Here is a 12,309-nt window from a genome sequence, read left to right on the forward strand (position 1 = left end):
CCCCCGCCCGCCCCGTTCTGTGGTCTTGGGCGAGGGCCTCAGTCTCCCACCTATAAAGGGGCTCCGACAGCACCTGGAGGGAGGCTGGGTGGGAGGCAGGAGACTGCTCTAGGAAAGTGCTAGAAGTGGGGGAGGAAGTGGGCCTGTGGGGGTCCTGGGCTTCCTGGAGAAGGGGGCCTGGCTCTGGGGATTCTGGAGGAAAGGCCTGGCTGGCCTCTGCCGACCCAGGACCCTGTGGCAGCGTACCCCCACCCTCTGCAGCCCTGGGGAAGGAGAGATGGGGAGCAGTTCGTGGATCAAGGGCTTCTCTCCACGCCCAGCTGCTGAGCCTTGAAGGAGACAGGCTATAGCTCATGAGGGGTCTTGCCAGCCCCCCGCAGGATAAGGGCTGAAGCCAACACTCCTGCAGGAAACCTGCTCTGGTCCTATCCTCCCAGGAGATCGGGGCTTGTGTGGGTCCCCCAGGACCTGAGCTTCTGGAAACCCTGCCCCTGTGGAAGCCCAGGGACAGGAGTGAGTGCACCGTCCTGCTGCCCCAGCTCAGCCTGGGCACATGCTGAACACAGGGGGAAGGCTTGTCTGTTGAAGCCAAAGAGTTGCCCAATGCAGTCAGCAATGCACCATTTTACAGATGGGGAAACTGAGGCACAGCGTTGTGAAGCACCTCACAAGCGGCCTATCTCAGCAACTATTTTCTTGGGGCACTCCCACTCAGGGGGAGACCTAGGGTACAGGAACCTCAGGGGTTCTCTCAGAGAGGGGGTGCCCTCATCCTGCAGCCTCAGTTTGCTCCTCTGCCTAATGGGCCTGCCGTCCCCGTGGGCCCTGATGGACAGCACGTCCCCTGTCTGCCTCGAGCCTGAGGGTCCCCTCTGCCCGTGCTCGCCCACTCCTCCCAGTCCTGGAGGCCCTGGGGCTGGGCGGGGTTGGTAGCCCCCTAATAGAGATGTCTGTGCAAGGCCTCCAGAGCCTCCCTCCCCTGCCACGCCTGCCTGCCTGCCTGCCTGCCTGCCCGCCTGCCGTCCCCATGGCCCGAGGCTGCTGACAACTTTATTGTGGAGCTGGCCTGCCCTACAGAAATGGGGCGTGGTTGGGAGAGCCCCCCACCCCCACCCCGGGCACCCCCACCCAAGCAGTGGGGAGCGGGCAGTGCCGGGCAGGGGGTTACCATCCCACACAAAGCTGTGTCCACACCTGTGCCCGCACAGGAATCTAACTCAGGTCAGACAGGGCTGCTCAAGGGGTCACAGCCAGGGAGGGGCTTCATAGGGCCCCCAGGCTCGGGGTGAAGGCAGTGGGAGCCTCTCAGGGAGGCGGGAGAGGTGCCTGCTGCCAGGCCAGCAGGGCCAGAGAGGGCTGGATGCAGCCAGTCTGGGGAACCAGGGCAAGAATGAGGCAGTTCCCAGGGGGAGGGGCATGGAGCCCCCCTCCCTGCCACCAGGCCTGCTTCATGGGGCACCACCCCTGCCTCAGCCTCCCAGCTTCTGGGCCAGGGTCTGCCGTGGGCTCAGTGGGTGGGGGCAGGTCTGGAGCCTGTGGCTCCCAGGACTAGGTTATCTGAGGATGGGGGTCTGTGCAGCTTCAGTGCAGATCAAAGGGGCTTATCAGGCTGGGGCTCCCTTCCCACGGCCACCCTTCCACACCCTCTCCTCTCCCACCTCCCAGCAGTCCTTGCCCTGGCAATGCTCCTGCGGCCTCCCTGCCCATCCGGACCCTCCCTCTCACCCCTCCTCTGGGACGTCTCCTGAGGCCTTCCCAGCCCCAAATCCGTGACCTCCTGGGACTCTTGTCTGCAGCTAGGCTGTGGCTGATTTCCAGGAAGGGGCAGCAGGAAAGCACTCTGCCAGGTCAGTAGTGGAGGGCCTCAGGGCTTGGTGTTTGGACCATGTGTTGGTTCATCCTGAGGCAGAAGGGGATGTGGGCAGGATATGGGGGGCCCGGAAGCGCCTGCCTCCTGGGAGGATTGCCCCGGCAGGTGGGGGGCACATGGGGACACACCTTTGAGACAAGCCTGTGTCTGCCCACGTGTGTCCCCAGGAAGCAGCCTGTGCCTCAGCCCCGAGCACACCAAGTGAGCTGGCTACCCCCGACAAGATGCCGCGGGCCCCGGGCACCCACGGTGCTGAGGAGAAGCTCTATGAGCCTCCCCGCTGCCAGGGCTGCCTGCTGGGCCGGGCCCGGAAAACTGGGTCAGAGCAAGGCTGGGCAGGCTCCCCACACCCGCCCCAGCACGCACCCAGTGAAGCCCGGGGCTTCAGATCCAGCACACCCTGGGCCCGGGCCAAGCCTGGGTGCACACGTTCCCACGCGCGCGTGTGCACTCACGTGTCCATGTCTTGGGGGCATGGGCAGGTGGGACAGGGGCATTCTCTGCTCAGGTCTCTGAGCGGCCCCCATTCCCGGCACCCCCGGGGACCTGACTTGGCTGAGGGAAACCTTTGGCCATGGTGGACTCCAGGCTAGTCCAAGTCCCAGGCTAGCCCACAAAAGCTGGGTGAACTGGGGATCCTGGCCAACCCTGGCCAGCTAGGAAAGGGCTCCCTCTCCCAGCCCCTTGGGTCTTCCGGGGCTGAGGAGATGATTGACCTCAAGCAGACAGGAGGAATCTGCTTTGATCAGAGAGGTTAGCCACCTGCCCTGGGGCACACAGCAAATGGAGAACAGCCACTCCTCCTCTGCATGCCTCCGGCCAAGCCTTTCTGGGAAGGGACCCCCCACCCCCCGCCTGATCATTAGCTGCATCCCCCGCCCCCCGCACCCTACCCCTGACTTGAACTGACCATGTCCCGTCAACCCCTTCGCAGCCTCTGAGAAGCTTCCGGGGGTTCCGTCATGGGACTCGTCAGTGTTCAAGGTTTATCCTACTGGTGGTGGGGGCTGTAGGCCCAGCCCACAGAGGGTGGGGGTCCACAGGAGGAAGGGCTGTGGCGGTCCCTCCCCCACCGCCGCCAGGCATCCCCTCCATTCTTCCCTGACCCGGGCAGGGGCTGCTTCTGCTTTCACAGTCAGGAGTGGCTGGGGGACAGGAATCTCCCCCTGGGCCGGAAGAGCGCGGCCATGCACACAGCACACTGGGCTGGGGGGCAGTCCCCCGTTCCCGGCCCCTCCATACTCTCATGCCCCCGTGCTGTGTCCATCGTGCTGGGGGCTGGGGGAAGCAGCCAATCTCTGAAACCAGGAGCTGGTAGAGCCGTGAGCATGTCGTTATTCCCACGTCCCCATCCTGCCCCAACCCCGTCCTGCACATGCGCGCACGCACACGCGGCCCGGACAGCATGTTCTCCTTGTAAAGAGCTTAAAGGGTTCCGGCCTGTGCGCTACCGTGAGCTCACAGAACTGGTAGCACCAGAAATCCGGCTGGTTGGGCAGGTGGAGACTCGATGGGGGCCAGCCCACCCCCCGGAGGCCTCCCTGCTCAGGCTCTCCACAGCGGGCCCGGCCCTCCGCCCTTAAAGATGACCCTCAGAAGTGGGGAGGGAGGCAAGGGAGCCCCCTGCCCCTTTCCTGCCGACCCCTCTGCTCTCCTGCCCTCCGCATGTGCCCATGCCCCCGGGGCTTCTCCGTCTTCACCCCTGGCCGCCAGAGCCTCCACCCAGACCTCGCCCTCCCCACTCAGGAGTGGTCCTGGCACACAAGGCTCCGGGTGTCCGGGTCCCAGCTCTGCCTGCGCTTACCAAGTGGTCTCCCGCATGTTTGTAAGATGGGGATGGTAAAGGTGCCACTTGATGGATGAGGTGACTGGAGACTGGGTCTTTTTCAGAGTGCCGGGGACATGCAGGGGAGGGGCCAGCCGCAGACCCTTCCCACAGCCCCTGTAGTTCAGCCCTGTTCTCTCCGGCCCTGGAGGAGTCACCCCCATGAAGTCAGACCCTACTGACCATCCTCCACCAAGACCCTGGAGGGGGCGGCAACTGAGGGCCCTCAGCCCACGCATGACTCACCCCCCCACCCCCAGCAGCAGGACCCTGGGCCAACGAGACTAAGGGGAGGGACTTCCTGGGGCGGGGTCTTGAGGTCTCAGGGGTGTTAGAGCTGGGGGGTTGCCCCTATGGCATGTGGGCCACCACGCTCCAGCCTGCCATGTGGCAGACATCTCTGGTCAACCCCAGCACTACCCCTCCTGCTGTAGCCTGGGACGTGGCCCTCTCCACGCAGCTGCTCCCCCTCCCCCCCATTGGCTGACCAAATCTGAGTCCCTGGCTTCAGTTCACCAAGGCACATAGCAGGAGACACAGACTCCAGGGAGTCTGTTCTGCCATGAGGTCTCAGCCAGTCCCCCCCCCCCCAGGTCTCTAGCCCTGCTCCCAAAGTTTCTGTCCTCAGTCCTAGATCACTGGGGCCCCCATATCCAAGCCAAGGGGACCAGCTGAGCCCCCCGAACCCTGGCCCAAGCCCCCATTCATGGAGAGGCTCTGGGGCTAATGGAGGGAGTTTCAAGGTGGGATAGGAGGATTCTGTCCCCTGAGGGTCAAGACCTGTGTCCCTAGAAAAGGACTCTGCTGCCCAGGCTCAGAACAGCCGCGTGAGACGGAACCAGGGGCTGTCGGGGCAGTGAGTGTGGTCTTGAGGACAGCTGGCTGGCGCAGGGTAGCCAAACACAGGGCTCACTCCCTGCTCAGCGGGACTCCCAGAGGCCCCAGGATGGGCACCATGCACCAGTCCCTGGCCAAGGCACCCCATACCCGGGCCATGTGCGGCGGCCAGATGTGGCCAGCTGGAGCTGGGACCTGCCAGCAAGTGGCAGGATCAGCGGCCCTCGAGGAACCCAGCGGCCCTTTGACACTGGCCCAAACACAGCCGTCCTTACCGAGGGCCCCCAGCCAGCTCCCCCAAACCCAGGGCCCTGCCCTCGTGGAGCATCTAGGCAGGGAGACCTTGGCTAGACACGTGGGATGTCCGTGTTAGGGCTTTGCCATCTTCCCACTCCCCCCCACTCAGGGCGTGACACTTCACTGAGCCCAGCGCCTGCCATCTCAACCCTGTCACCGTCTTGGACACGGATGGTGTTGGCTCGAGCCCTTTAGGAACAGGAACCTCACCCCTGCTTAGGATGTCCCTTCCACCTGGGAGGCATCTTGGGGCTCAGGTAAATCCCTAGGTCCTTGACAAGGGAGGTGCAGGTGGGAGAGGTGTGCGTGTTTATATGGGTCGATGCCTTTGGGGACAGGATGGGATCTGGGTCCTCCCCGGGGCCTGAGAACAAGCCTGACATGACAGCCTGGGCCCCAGCCTCCCTTTCAGGGGCCGGTTCTGACGAGGGCCATGGCTGCAGGTACAGGAGGGGTTCTGCCCCATCCAGGCCCTGGGGCAGGGGTGGAAGGAAAGCGCATTCCTGGAGAGTAGGCTCCAGACACTCCAGCTGTGCAGGTTTGAGCTTCAAGCTGCTGAGAAGACACAGCTTTTTCACACTAGATTTACCGAGGCCAAGCAAACAGAAACACTACAGAACCTAGGGATGGATGGTTATTATTCTTGAGCTCTTAGCTTGATCCTGAGCTCCCTGGAAGCCAGGGTAAAGAGAGAAAGCAGATGCTTCTGTGGCTCTCCATGTCCAGGGAAGAGCAGGACGGGAGGGTTTAACTGGGAGAATGGCGTGCTCCTTGGGATTCTATGGCCTCCACCCTGCAGCGGTGCCCTGGAGGGGCCCGTGGAGCTGCTACAGGCCTGGATTTCATGCCAGGCACGGGAGAGCTGAGGGGCACCAAGCAAGGTCATCTGGGGCTCAAGGAGCTGGCCCAAGCTGGACCTCTTGGATGGGTCCAGTCCTGTTGGCTACTGTATCTTCCCAGAGCCACCTACCTCAGACACTGGCATGTCTCCAGGCGCCGGACCTTGGGCCCCGCCCCTCAGTTTCCACCCCCCCCCATGCTGAGATCTGCATGGGACCACACTACTCTCTGCTCAGGAGCCCTATGGCTCTCCCACCACCCTCCTGCTGGCCAGTCCTCAGACACAGGGTTCGTCTTGACCTTGGGGCCTTTGCATGAGGCTCCCTCTCCCTGGAGCTCTGCCCCTCCAGCTCCCAGATCCCCACCGTACCCACTTATGGCCCCTCCGAAGCCACCCCTGTCTACTCTCAGCCATGGGCAAGGCCCTGTCATGACAGCCTCCCCCAAGGGGCCCTAAACCCCAGCCCTAGCCTGGACACGGGCCTGGAGGTGTGTCTGGGAGGAGCAGTGAGAGCTTGGCAGTGAGGAGCTTGGGGGGACCCTGAGGCCGCTAGAGAGCAGGTGGGCTTGGGGTGTGTGGGCCCAGACAGCCGAGGTCCAGCCTCTAGCCCTGCTCCCACCCAGCCCGATGAGTGTGGAAGATGGGGGCCTGCAGGGGACCCTGGGGTGTGACTTCTTGGTGGCCCAGCCTTCTGTGGGCTTCACAGCCCCTCACTCTCTAGGCCAGCCGGCCCAGGACTCCCCTCAAAAATGAAGCGAGTGAGGGGACCCCACCTCTGAAAGGCCAGTGAGGAGAGGAGGACTGCTCAAGGCGCTTGGGCCCCTGCTGGAGTGTCTGTGCAGGGCGAGGACAGAGGCAGCCCGCGGCGGGCCTGGGGATTCTCTGGACAGTGGGGGTGAGGTGGGCAGGCCTGGGGGCCTCAGCAGTCCCCTCTACTCCCCGACACTTCTCACTGTGAGCCTTAGCTCTGCACCGTGAAGCCTGCGTGCATTCAGTCCATGACCGTCTTCCTAGTGCCTCCGGCATGCCCGGCTGTTCTAAGGGGGGGGGGGGGGGGGGGGGGGGCCCTCACACGCGCCCCACGCGCTGAGTCCTGCCCTCTGGGCCACAGCCCTGGAAGCTCCCAGTAAGCCCAGACCCGGCCCTCAGCACCACGACACCTCACTTGTCTGGGGTTCCCTGGCCCCTGTCTGGGGGAGGTGGGCCGTCATGCCTACGGGATGCATGCCAGACCTGGCAGCCTGTCCACCCTGGTCAGGGATCCCCCCCGGATCTCTCCCACCCTCTCAGCCAGCCCCCCGTTCACCCAGGAGACAGGTGGGTGAGCTCATCTTCCCAAGCAGGACGGAAGGAGGTGTTCTCATGGGGATACCCTGCTGCCCATGGGCACTGAGCCAGGCCCCCTCCTGTCCCCGAGTTCTCTCCCAGGTGGGGACCCCGGCAGCCAGGGCTTTGTGCCTCCTGGCCACCCACTGCCCCCTGGGACTATTCTCCCTGGGCTCAGGTTCCCTGGCATCCTGCCTGCCGTCCTGCCGTCCTGGCCTGAGACAGGGCCACGGACATGGCCTCAGGGGAGGAGGGGCTGTGCCTAGCCACAGAGGGCAGCGAAGCCCAGGGCCCTGTCCAGGTGATCCATCTGGGTGAGGATAGACCCAGCGTGCACTGCGGAGTCCAGCCGCTGGCTGGCCTGTGGCTGGCTCCGTGGGCAGAGGAGAAATCCAAGGAGGGGGTCAAGTTCTTGGGCTTTGGGCTGCCTCATGGGATGGGCCTCTGCCTTTGGGGCCCATGTGGGGCCCACGTGGGGCAGGACATACCTGCCACTATACCACCTTCATCCCTCCAGCAGGGCTGCCATGAAGGCACTGTGCCCTGTCTGGGGTGCAGGGGATAGGTCCTGGCCATGCTCATTGGCATTAAACCCTGATTGCTGGCATTCGTGCCGAGTCCCCGACGGCCAGGCATGGGACGGATGGGATCCCACCCTTGTGGGGCTGAAGGTGTGGATGGTGAAGAATGCACGGGAGGAGAAGGTAAGTTGGATGAGAGCAGGTGACAGGGTGGGGGCCGCTGGGCAGGGTGAGGGAGGTGGAGAGCAGGGGTGGGCAAGGCGAGGCCGAGGTCAGCGGGCCCAGCAGTTAGAGGAGAGCGGCCTTCAGTTCCTGTGGGTGCTGGAGAGCGCCAAGGGCTCTAGGCAGGAGCGTGACAGGATCCGATTACAATTTGGCTGTGGCGGGGAGGGGTGAGAGGACACAGGCCGTGTGGTCAGTTGGTCAGTTGAGAGGACCTAGGCCCGTGCCTGCTCTGGGCCCAGGAAGGCATGAACAGGGTCCCCCTAGCAGCTGATATTGGGAACACTGGGGGACGGGTGGGACAGAGGAGGGGGGATCCTGAGCAGAGGGGCGATGACGGCTCAATCCCGCCCGTCACCGCTCAATGGGCCCTTGTCCCTGGCCATTGAGTGCTTGCATTCCGGCCCCCTGGCGACGGCCTGGCCGTGGCCATCTCCGGGGAGGCAGGAATGTGGCGGGCGGGGCTCAGGCTGGGGGTGGGGGCTCCCGTTCTCACGCCCGAGGCCACTCAGGCCGACTCAATTGGAATTTAAATGCCGGCCATTGTTGTCCCCAGAATAGCCAGGAGTCAGCACTGCCCTGGGGGCTGGACCAGGCCTGGAGGGGCACAACGGCCAATCAAGCAGGCCAGCCCCTTCTCTCCTGTAGGCGTTTCCCCCAGCCTCTTCCTCCAGGCAGCCCTCCTGGATCCCTCCATCCCTCTCTGCTGGCTGCCCAGCTCTGGTTCTGTTTGTCCTGGAGGACCTGCCGGGGCTGGGACCTAACTGGAATCTACTTTCCTGGGGGACCCTGAGCTGTCTCCCTGACGGGCTGGGCCAGACTCCTCTGTGAAACACAGCCTTTACCCTTCCTGGATCCCCATGGCAGGGGCATCAGAGGGCCAGAGCACGACAGCAGGGGACCTCAGGACCATGCTCTTGGGATTTGGTGTGGGGCTCTGTGCTCCCTTGAGTCTGGTGGTGCCAACAGAGGAAGCTAGGGCAGGGGCTTCCCTGACCCTGTGTGCTCCTCAGGCCTCGGGGCGGGGGTGGGGGGAGCGTAGAGCTCTCAGGGACGCCTGACCTGGGCAGAGGGAATTCCCAGAGCTCAGGATCAGGGGACCCTGGAAGGTAGCATGTGGGGGTCCCCAAATCCTGCCTGTCTTTCAAGGAGCCCAGATCCGCCAAGAGGCTAAGAGTTGACTGTGCATCCAAGCTGGGACCCCAGGAAGGTACACAGTGAGGGTGGGACCTGGCTTGCAGGGGAGCAAGAGCACGGGGGACCACACGCAGGCCTGCCGCCTCCCGTCACCCAGGCTCGGGGCCTCTGAGCCTGTCCCCCGCTCCCAGGGCCCATGATGCATTGTGGGACAAACCAAACGCCAGAGCAAGGCAGTCCTGGGCCTTTGTGGGAGCCTCAGTGTGACACTTCTGACTCCTGGGCCTCGTTGCTGAACCCTGCCCAGGGCAGCTCAGGGCCCCCGGGCTGGGCAGACGTGTCCCCTGGTCCCCTGGCCATCCTCTCTAGCCCTAGCCTGTGTGCCCTCCGAGGGCCAGGACAGCTGACGGGAGGATGCCAGTCTGCCCCCCCACCCCCAGCCCGGCCCCTTCCCACCACCTCTTCCTCTCGGAGACTTCATTCATTTATTTATTTGCTGAACCTCTGACGTTCCTGAAAGGGGCTTTTGTCCGCACAGACAATCAGTGTGGCACAAATGGAAATGGAGTTGTGTTTGAGGAAAGTCTAGTGTGTGTGTCTGTGGGGGTGGGGGCTGCGGTCTAGGCCAGAGGTGGGGGGGACAGCCGACCGGGGGACCCTGAGCCACAGACAGCCATGGGCAAGGGACACAGATGCAGACCCCCAGCCCTAGAAGCCCTATGGGGAGTGAAGCAGAGAGAGATCCTAGCTCCTGGGGCCAGCCTGGCAGAGCTGGGGTGGGGGAGGGGGCACCGCACCGAGCAAACGGCCTGAGGCCTGGCCCCTGACCACGAGACCACAGGACCCTGATGTGCAGGGAACAGTGCCTCAGGCCCAGGGAACAGCTCCCCCTGAGGCTGGGCCCTGCTGGCAAGTCTGTTGGCCAGGACCTGATTAAGGTTTTCCACAGGCTCTGAGGGAGGATGGTGAGTGCAGGAGGGAGCGAGGCCCTGGGGAGGGCCAGAGTGGTCAGTTTCGGTCAGTCTCGCAGACAACAGGTGTGGATTTGTGGACGGCTCACCGCGTGTGTGACACAGATGAGGGCATGTTTAGAGGGCGAAGGATTCAGGGTGAGGCTGGCTGATGCCTCATGGGGTAAGGTCCCTCGAGGTCAGGACACTCTACCCCATCCCTGCCCTGTGCTGCTTACACACGGGGCGATCCCTGGAGGAGGGCCTTGGAGGCCATCACGCTGAGCTGGCTCACGGAGGCAGTCTTTTCCCAGAGGGCTTCCTGGTGGAGGTGTTTGTGGCTGGAGGGAGAAATGGGCAGAGAAGCGCAGCTCAAAGCCTGAGCCAGGTGCATGCTTCCTCCTGGGCATGGCCTGGGCCCTTGGCGAGCCACCCTGACCCAGCACCCCCCACCTCATCTCAGGCACTGCTCCAGCTGACACCTGCCTCAGACCAAATATGGCCCATTCGCGGACAGAAGAGGCCAAGAGTCTGCAGGCATTGGTGTTGGCTGGCTGGCCTGGTGGAGTGTGAGGGTAGCTGGTGCTGGGCTGGGCTGTCTGTCCAGCAGCCGCTTGTCGATCTTGTCCACTTGAGGTTGGCTGTGCTCAGCTGGGTGAGGGTGGCTGGACTCCCAGCTGCAGCCTCAGCCACGGGCACCGTGGTCTCCGAAGCTGGGGCGGGAAGGCCGGGCAAGAAGCTGCAGAACCCTTCTGCCCCGGGCCAGGCAGGCAGCTCGCAGGGTTCCTGGGGCCCCAGCTGGATTCGCCCCTAGGGAGGGGGCCATCTCGCAAAGGGCGCCGACGGCCCCAGGCGTGGGCAGAGCTCAGGACTCAGGCCCCCGTGGGCTGGCGGCCAGGAGCTGGCAGTTAAGTCTCAATGCTGGCTCCCTCTGGGGATGTCCTCTGAGGCCAAGGTTGGGGTGGGGTTCTGGGGGATGTTGGAGCTGGACTGTGGTCACGTTTGGGTCCCACATTGCCTCTTTTCTGGCCTTATTCTGGGGCCCAGGTGTTGCCAGGGCCTGGAAGTGACAGACGATAGCCAATGGGACTCACAGCCCAGACTCAGTGGCCATGGGGGCTGCCCTGAGCCCAAGGGGGCGGGTCTGGGACAGGTGGCCTTCGGTCAGCACAGGGATGGTGTCGAGAAAGCTCCTACTGTGTGTGTGGCCTGGCTGGGGGATAAAAGGGTAGCAGGGGTGTGAATGGCCCAGGTCTCGCAGGCAGATCCCCAGGCTGTGGATGAAGCGGAAGCAAGGGAGAGGCTCTGCAAGCAGCAAGGACCCCCAGAGAGAGGCGCGGCCGGACCAAGGCCGCTGGGCACCGGTTTCTGCAGACCAAAGTGGTCGTCATTGGCTGTGGGTGCAGAGAAGCAGCCGGGGCAGCAGGGGAGGACGGACGCGGGGGCACAAGGGAGATGCTGCTGAGCTGTTCGGGTTACCAGCAAGGTGGTTGGAGCTGGGGGCCGGCGGGAGGGCTGTGGGCTCAGCGTGGACGAAGAGCCGTTCTAGAGGACGCGCAAAGAGCTCCAGGCTGCCGGGGCCCCCGCGGCGGGGTGAAGGCTCCAGGAAGACGAGTCCCTCCCATGTCCACCTTGCCCCCTTTCTAGGGCCCAGCGCCCCACTGCCCACACTCAGCTGTAGGGGATCAGAGCAGAAGGCACTCCGGGCAGGGACACAACCCACCATGCAACCCCCAGGAGGAGATGCCCTCCCTGGGAGCCCCCCTCACGAGCAATGAGGGCGAGGAGGGGCAGGGCCTGGAGTCAGGGGCTCCAGAGGGGCTTCCCAGAGCAGTCACCCCTAGGCCGAGGGCTGAGAAATGGGGGAGTGTGTGCTCCGTGAAGGACTACTGGGTGGCCAACGGGGTGCACAGGCCCCAGAGGCCCCCAGGTAGAGCCGTGGGTGGGGAGAGGTCTGGCAGGCAGCGTGCAAGCTGGCCTGGTGTGGTCACCCCCTGTGGCCGAGGGAGGGTGGTGTGAGAGCAGTAAGCCCACACCACTGTGCACCACTGTTCCCGGCCCCCGTCCTGACCCAGATCTTGCGGCCACCTAAGCAGGAAGGGAGTTGGGATGTGAGATAACACCTCCCCAACTCGGGTACTGAGAGACCAAGCCAGGCGGGCCCCTCCTTTCCCGTTGTCCTGTGTCCTGCCCACCCACCCCCCCCCCGCCCGTCTCGCCCTGGAACCCACCTTATCTGGGGCAGATGATCTGGGAGGGGCTGGGACGAGGGTCCCGCTAATCTCTCCTCTCAGGGGAAGGCCTGCCAGGTTGCAGCGGGTGGGGGGCGGGGGGCAGGGTTGGATTTCCCATTGGCTCCTTCCCAGGCGCCGACACCTGCCCTGGGTGCGACGGGCTCATTCTGCTGCTGTCACAGATAGCACCTTCCGCGCTTACCGGCTGTCCTGGGGACAAGGGCTGGCACCAGGCTCCGGCCGTGCAGG

Source organism: Ailuropoda melanoleuca, chromosome 11 (assembly GCF_002007445.2).
Source record: "Ailuropoda melanoleuca isolate Jingjing chromosome 11, ASM200744v2, whole genome shotgun sequence".
Taxonomy (NCBI): Eukaryota; Metazoa; Chordata; class Mammalia; order Carnivora; family Ursidae; genus Ailuropoda; species Ailuropoda melanoleuca.